This window comes from Aythya marila (assembly GCF_965140915.1).
Source record: "Aythya marila genome assembly, contig: HAP1_HAP1_SCAFFOLD_153, whole genome shotgun sequence".
Classification (NCBI taxonomy): Eukaryota; Metazoa; Chordata; class Aves; order Anseriformes; family Anatidae; genus Aythya; species Aythya marila.
Window position 1 is genome coordinate 3,156,440 of NW_028137334.1, and position 7,336 is coordinate 3,163,775.

At 52.4% G+C, this 7,336-nt stretch overlaps 1 pseudogene across 1 annotated transcript; it reads left to right on the top strand.

The window, feature by feature from the left end:
- Window positions 1-3,315: 3,315 nt before the first annotated feature.
- LOC309890920 (olfactory receptor 14A16-like) lies at window positions 3,316-5,825 on the top strand (annotated as a pseudogene). Its single transcript has 2 exons — window positions 3,316-3,903; window positions 5,482-5,825. The product of its transcript is annotated as an olfactory receptor 14A16-like (transcript).
- Window positions 5,826-7,336: the final 1,511 nt, after the last annotated feature.

Consider the following 7,336-nt stretch of genomic DNA (forward strand, 5'->3'; position numbering starts at 1 on the left):
GAACAGCTTAGGACAGATGCAGTGCACTCCTTAATGCTGACACAGCTTCCTTTCAGTGGGGATTCAGCTCCTCCTGCCTGTGCCCCAGGCTGAAGGCATTGGGGCACATCTGGGCTGCAGCACCTCAGCTGTGGCACAAGGGCCAAACTCAGGCTTGTCCCAGACCTTCTGCCCAAGACCCAGGACATGCAAAGGCTTTCCTGCAGGGTAGAGACCTGCTGCAGTGAATTGCTAATGACCACAGGAGGATGAAATGAGGGACCCCAAGGAGGGCAAGCCCTGGTGTTCCCAAGGCCAGAAGGAAACAGGCCTGGGCTGTGCTGCCCTGACAGCAGAGGGCCTTTGTGGTGTTGGTGCAGCCCTGAGGGCCAGTGCTGGAGATGAGGCCAATCTCCAGGCAGGAGAAGGGGCTGCTGAAAATGTCCTTGGTATGGGCAACCTGTGATTCAGGGACACAGACAAAAAATCATTGGGTTGTGTCTGGATGGTACCATCAAAGGGGTGAATGAAGGATGGAGGTGAGAAGCAGTAGCAGTGTTTGCGAGCTGAATAACACAAGTGAAAACTCCAGTGTTATGTGCCTCATATCCATGCATTGCCTGCTTCTGATGAATAGAGGTGGGACAGACCTTGGCTCTCTGAGAAGCAGTCACTTGCTCATAAGCACCAGGTCTGTCAGAGATGCCCTCAGGGGTGCCCGTTAAGTACCAGCTGTGAATGGCCAGAGCTGTCCTGTGGGTCCTGTGCTGCCCATGTCAGCTGCATGCTCTAGTGGTGCTGGGCACTGCTGGCATCTCGGGTAGCACTGCAGGCCTGGAATTGGCTATTACATGGAGCGGCTGCCCTCGATTTCATTAGGGAATGTAGGGATGTCCATGAGACAAGTGCCGTTACAGTCCCTGGAGATCGAGGGAAAACTAGAGGGAGAGAGACTCAGCTCTCCCTGTGGCACAGTTCTACACTGGGTCAGGTGGATGCCTCTACAGGCTGCCCTGAGCCTACTGAGGAGGGACAGGTTTAGTTGTCCTAAATGGGTGCATTTGCTGTCATTTCAGCTGGCCAAAGGCATTCCTCACCATCCTCCAAGGGGATGTCCCCAGGTGCTGCCCTGTCCCTCAGGGTTCCTCCATGAGAGCTCGCAGATGCCTGCACGTACCTCTGCCCCCTGACATGTCACCAGGTGTTTGCAACCCTCTGATTTCTTCCATCTCCATTAATAATTCTTGAGCTGAGACAAGGAGCTTACCTGCAGGAGCCCATGTTATGCACACCTAAACTGAGTGCAGAGGAATCCCAGGTCCCGTGGGTTTGTGGCAGGCATGGGAGGGATCTGAGTCCCATTCCAGCCCCAGGACAAAAACCCAGCATGAGATGTTGGGTTAACTGGCTCTGCTGAATCCCTTCCTTAAGCAGGGAGTTAAAGGAGTTACTTCTATGACCATGTCTGGGTGTCCCACCATCAGCTGGAATGAGAAGAGAAGACTGCTACAGATAATTATTTTTTTGTGAAGAGAAATGAGCCTACTGTCAAGAAGTGTGTCTACCCAGGGGAGGGAGAGAAGAAACGCCAGGGATTCCTTCAGGCTGTTTGCCAAAAGGTTCCCCTGCAGCCCCAGGGCCATGTGCAGGGAGCCTGGTGGGGGGCAGAGCAAGGGAGGCCTTGGGCTGGGCCTCTGCTGCTGAGCTGGGCCGGGCTCCTGGGCCCAAGGGGAGCTCGTGGCAAGCGGGCAGCGCTGCAGAGAGACAGCTCTGCCCAGGAGCAGCTCCTCTGCACAGCGCAGCAGGGCTGCGGGCACTGCCTGCAGAGACACAGTGCTTAAAGGCAGGCAGAAGTGGCAGGATGCCCAGAGCTCAATGCAGGAGAAGACTTCCCAGCCCTGCACCCGGTAAGTGTCTGGCTAGAGGGCAATGCAGCCGTAGTTCCTGGAGGTAGGAGAAGTCGGGGGTGCAGGCAGGGGTGTCCAGGGCTGTGGTGCAGAGCAGGGTCCCTGCTGTGCCCCAGGGGCTGTGTGCTGGGCCAGGGCCTCTGCCGCCTGCCAGGCTCAGCACTCAGCCTGCCCGGGGAGCTGCCCAGGGCGCTGTGGGGTGAAGCTGCAGGTGGAAGGAGCCCCCCCGGCAGGGCAGGGTCCTGCTGCTGGTGGGAGGCTGCTGCCTGCGGCAGCCTGCTCACAGATCTACAGCACAACCAGGATGTATCCAGGGGACTTTGCAAAAGCTGGGTCAAGGTAAGGGATTTCAGCTTCAGTCTCAGCTTTTGTGAGCCTCCTGAGCTTCCAGTTTTGTGTTCTTTGGCTCGGTGGGTATAAAATGAGATAGCATTTTTTCCAAGATGATGCTGACGCTTCTAAGCCATACCACTGAGGGTTAGAAAGACCCCCATCAAGTCCCCTTCCTGCCCCTCAGCCCCTAGAAATCTCCACCACCACATGTGTAGGATCAGCAGGGTCTGTGTGACCTGGGCTCTAGGACGTGCCCCCAGCAAGCTGCCCCTGGGCAGAGCCCTGCTGCCAGGAGGTGTCTGCAGGGCAGAGCTGAGCACCCAGTGGGTGGGATGGAGGCTGTGAGCTGCAGGCAGGAGGTGTGGGGACAGAGACCCAGCTGCAGGCAGGGACAGCTTCAGGCAGAAGAGCCATGGGCAGGGAACAACAGGACAGTGCTAACAGCATAGTCTGCCACTTCCCTGCTTCCCCCTAAGCCCACAGGATTCAGGGCATGAGTCATGATGATTCTCTGTCAACAGAGTTCCTGAGGCCACAATAATTGGGCAGCTCAATTTGGGAACTGTATTGAGATGTAGATGATACTGACTGAGACCAGGACAGATGGAGTGGCTGGCTGTCCTCAACGCACTAAGGACAGTCGCTTTGCTTCTCAGGGTTCACAAGGTCTCACCTGGAATACATTACAAATGCCAGGGGTTTCTACCATCTAAAAATGCTCCTGAGTGTGACACAGGCAGCGGGAACAAAGTAAACCACAAATTCTTTTTTTGCAGTCAGGAGTGTTGAGAGTGGTAATGCTGTTAAGTTCACATACATCAGAGGTAGATTTAATCAGAGATCATTCCTGGTTCTTATTTACCTTGAGCTACAGGGCAGGTTCTTGAAGAGCCCACAGCAGAAACCTTTGGTCCCAGCGGCACCCTCAGCTAGCACTAACCAGAACTCAAGCAAGAGAGCAGCAGAAAGTTCTCAGAAAGGGAAAAGTCACTGGGGGCGTTTCAATGAGAAGTGGAGCAGTTTTTCTCAGACATGTCTCTCCTAATTATCACTGTCTTTTCTTTCTTGGGTATTCCCCTTTGTCCAGGAAGATCAGATGTCCAACAGCAGCTCCATCACCGAGTTCCTTCTCCTGCCATTCGCAGACACACGGGAGCTGCAGCTCCTCCACTTCGTGCTCTTCCTGGGCATCTACCTGGCTGCCCTCCTGGGCAACAGCTTCACCCTCACCACTGTAGCCTGCGACCACCGCCTTCATACCCCCATGTACTTCTTCCTCCTCAACCTCGCCCTCCTTGACCTGGGCTGCATCTCCACCACTGTCACCAAAGCCATGGCCAATTCCCTCTGGGACACCAGTGCCATTTCCTATGCAGGATGTGCTGCACAGGTCTTTCTTTTCCCCTTTCTCATGTCGGCAGAGTATTTTCTTTTCACTGTCATGTCCTACAACCGCTACATTGCCATCTGCAAGCCCCTGCACTACGGGACTCTCCTGAGCAGCAGAGCTTGTGCCCAGATGGCAGCAGCTGCCTGGGGCAGTGGCTTTCTCAATGCTGTCCTGCACACGGCCAGTACATTTTCCCTGCCCTTCTGCCAAGGCAATGCTGTGGACCAGTTCTTCTGTGAAATCCCCCAGATCCTCAAGCTCTCCTGCTCAGATTCCTACCTCAGGGAAATTTGGGTACTTATGGTTGCTATCTGTTTTGCATCTGGCTGTTTTGTTTTCATTCTTTTTTCCTATGTGAAGATTTTCAGTGCTGTGTTGAGAATGCCCTCAGAGCAGGGACGGCACAAAGCCTTCTCCATGTGCCTCCCTCACCTGTTTGTGGTCTCCCTCTTTCTCAGCACTGGCTTTTTTGCCTACCTGAAGCCCCTTTCCCTATCCTCCCCAACCTTAAATCTCGTGGTGGCAGGTCTATACTCAGTAGTGCCCCCAACATTCAATCCCCTCATCTACAGCATGAGAAACAAGGAGCTCAAGTGTGCTATTAGGAAAGGAATTTCACAGATATTTCTGAATGGTGATAAACTTCCCCTCTTTCTCCACAAATGACTTTCTGGGTATGCTTTGAAGGCCTGCTCCTTGTTTCATTAAGAGTATTGTTATTTTTATCTTTATCCTCAGTTTCCTTTCCATTTATTACTTTCTTATAAAAAAAAAAAAAAAAAAAAAAAGCTTATTTATCCAGCATCTCCTGAGGTATTAAACTGCTCTGTTTACTCTGCACAGTTTTTCCCTCCCTGCATGTCAGCATCAACTCTCCATTAGCATCTGCTTAATAAAACAGCATCTCTCCAATGCACTGCCTGAAATCCTGCCTCTTCTTTCAAAGCTGGTGTCAGCAATAAGTCTGAGCATTGTGATGGTTTCACACTGATGGGCAGCTGAACTCCACCACACCACCCTTTCACCCCTGCTCCTGAAAGGTACAAATGAAGAAAATAGAGTTGGAAAGGGCTGCTGGGTTGAGTTAAGGGAAGGGGAGATGACTCATCAGTTGCAGTCATGGTATAAGCAGACTCCGTAGGGAGATTAATATATTTACTAACATTACTAACATACTGGACTAACATTACTAACATACAGAGTGGAGCAGTGAGAAATAAAAAGTGATCTAAAAAGATATCCACCCTCCTCTACTCCTCTACCTCCTGTCAGCTGTCCAAAGCTGCAAGTCCTGGGCTGGGATGGTGGCTGTGTCTCTGGACAGAGCTGGTGGCTGCTGTGAGAGCCCTTCCTGAGGGTCTCGCTGGGCTTAGGGGACAATGGGGGAGCCAGGACTCCTCGGTCCTGATGCTAGGGCTGCCCTGAGCCCTAAGGCTTCTTCGGTCACTGTTCTGCATGTCCTCATAAAGAGGGACAATGCAGGGACAGATTTCCCTGGGAGATATCAGATCATGTCCTGGGTGCTGAGGTGCCATCCCTGGATGGCCACAGCTCTGGTGCTGAACCCTTCCCATGTCCCTGCTCTGGTGGTTTTACTCTGCTAAGCAGCTGAACTCCTTTACAACCTGCATCTAACTCCTCCTTCTCAAAGGAAAAAGGGATGAAAATGTGATGAAAAGAGCTCGGGTAGTTTCTGGGTGTGCCCAGATGGCAGCAGCTGCCTGGGGCAGTGGCTTTCTCCATGCTGTCCTGCACATGGCCAATACATTTTCCCTGCCCCTCTGCCAAGGCAATGCTGTGGACCAGTTCTTCTGTGAAATCCCCCACATCCTCAAGCTCTCCTGCTCAGAGTCATTTCTCAGGGTGGTTGGGCTCATCGTAGTCAGTGTCTGTTTATCATTTGGGTGTTTCATTTTCATTGTTGTTTCCTATGTGCAGATTTTCAGGGCTGTGCTGAGGATACCCTCTCAGCAGGGCCAACACAAAGCCTTTCCAAATGCCTCCCTCACCTGGCCATCGTTTCCCTGTTTATCAGCACAGGCATGTTTGCCTACCTGAAGCCCCCCTCCCTTTCCTCGCCATCCCTGGACCTGATGATGGCAGTTTTGTACTCAGTGTTGCCTCCAGCAGTGAACCCCATCATCTACAGCATGAGGGACCAGGAGCTCAAGGATGCAGTGAGAAAACTAATTGGATACATGCTTCTTCATCATTAATAATGGATTCACAATCCTAACAGGACTCAGAGCTTTTGGAAACCTATTAGGACCATAATAGTTTCTTTTATATGATTTTCTGAAAGTTTTGATTTTGATTTAATGATTATATTTGATAACGATATACATTTTTTGTTTGTTTGTGTCTAATCTATTCATATCATATAGAACTGAACTTCATGTGTAGATAAAGACAATAAATAATCCAGTAGAACTTCATTTATTCTCAGTTGCCATCTCTTCCCATCTACTCTGAAGCTGGGGGAGCAGCCCCAGCATGCTGGAGGAGCTCATGGCCAAGAGCCCTGCTGTCACATGGAGGAGTAGCCCCAGTGGCCCTTTGGGGCTGCCCCTCACTGCCCACCGGGCTCTGCCTCTCTGCTGCCTTCAGGTTGGGGCTGCTGCTTCCCTGGAGCCATGGCCATGGCTAGCAGCAGGACGTGGCCTTTTCACTGCTGCTCTCTTTTGGCTTCCACAGTGTGCTTCTTGTGTGCTTGCTTGGGTAAGCCCTGAGATCTTGTGCACCTTGGTGGCTGTCCAGTTTTCTCTGCAGTGACATCTCCACCACATCTCTTCACACCTCTTCCAAAGCTGATGTCAGGAATACACCCAAGGAGCTTCTCCATTGATAGGCCTCTTGCTTTTCTGGGCTTCACCATGGTTCAGAGCCCCAGAGTCATCACTGCAGGACCGAGGGCTAGACTGGGAGTACGTCCTGCTTGCACATGGCTCAGCAAACAGTAACTGGCCTTTGACTTACCTGCCAGGAACTGTCCCACTAGACCTGAAGCTGATTGAAAATGGCATCCTGTAGAGGAATCTGGAACTGCCAGGAGTTGTCAGGGGAACTCTAGGGACAGTGTGTAAGTCTGGGTGGGCAGTGAGTGGTTCCTTGTCTAATGAGTGACCATCTAAGGTAGAGTGTCCCAAAGAGAAAGGAGAACCTGAGGAGCCCACGGGTTAAGGAGGGCTCTGCAATGCCCAGAATGGCTGGGAAGAGCCAGCAGGCAAAGGTACCCAAGAGTTCAGTGTGGTACCGGAAAGCTTCTATGAAAAAACATGATGTGGATCTAGTTCTGCACTCACCTCCCCTTTGTGCCCTCAGGGAACACTGATGGTCCTGCCAAGCAATGCCCTGTGCTGCTGAGCCATCAGGGCAGATGGAAAGGGGCTCAGCAGCACAGATCCTCACAGAGTTGGGTCTGCTGCCCAATTGGAGTAGCAGGTGCAGTGGGGAGCTGCCAGGGGGTCCCAGGACACCACAGCCCCTGGATCTGCAGAGCATCACCACCAGCTCAGGGCCCTGTGGTGAGCACAGGAAGGGTGAGCACCTTGCTGCTAGCAATGGCCAGCCAGTCCATCATGGGCACACCACTTGGGCAAGGCTCTCTGGGAGCAGGGATGGCCCCAGGGAAGAGCAGGGCAGCATTTCTGGGCCTGCAGTAAGGTGTAAAGGAGAAATAGAAAGCTCTTTGTGCAGGTCCCTGCTCAGGGCAGCCTGCTCTGTGGCT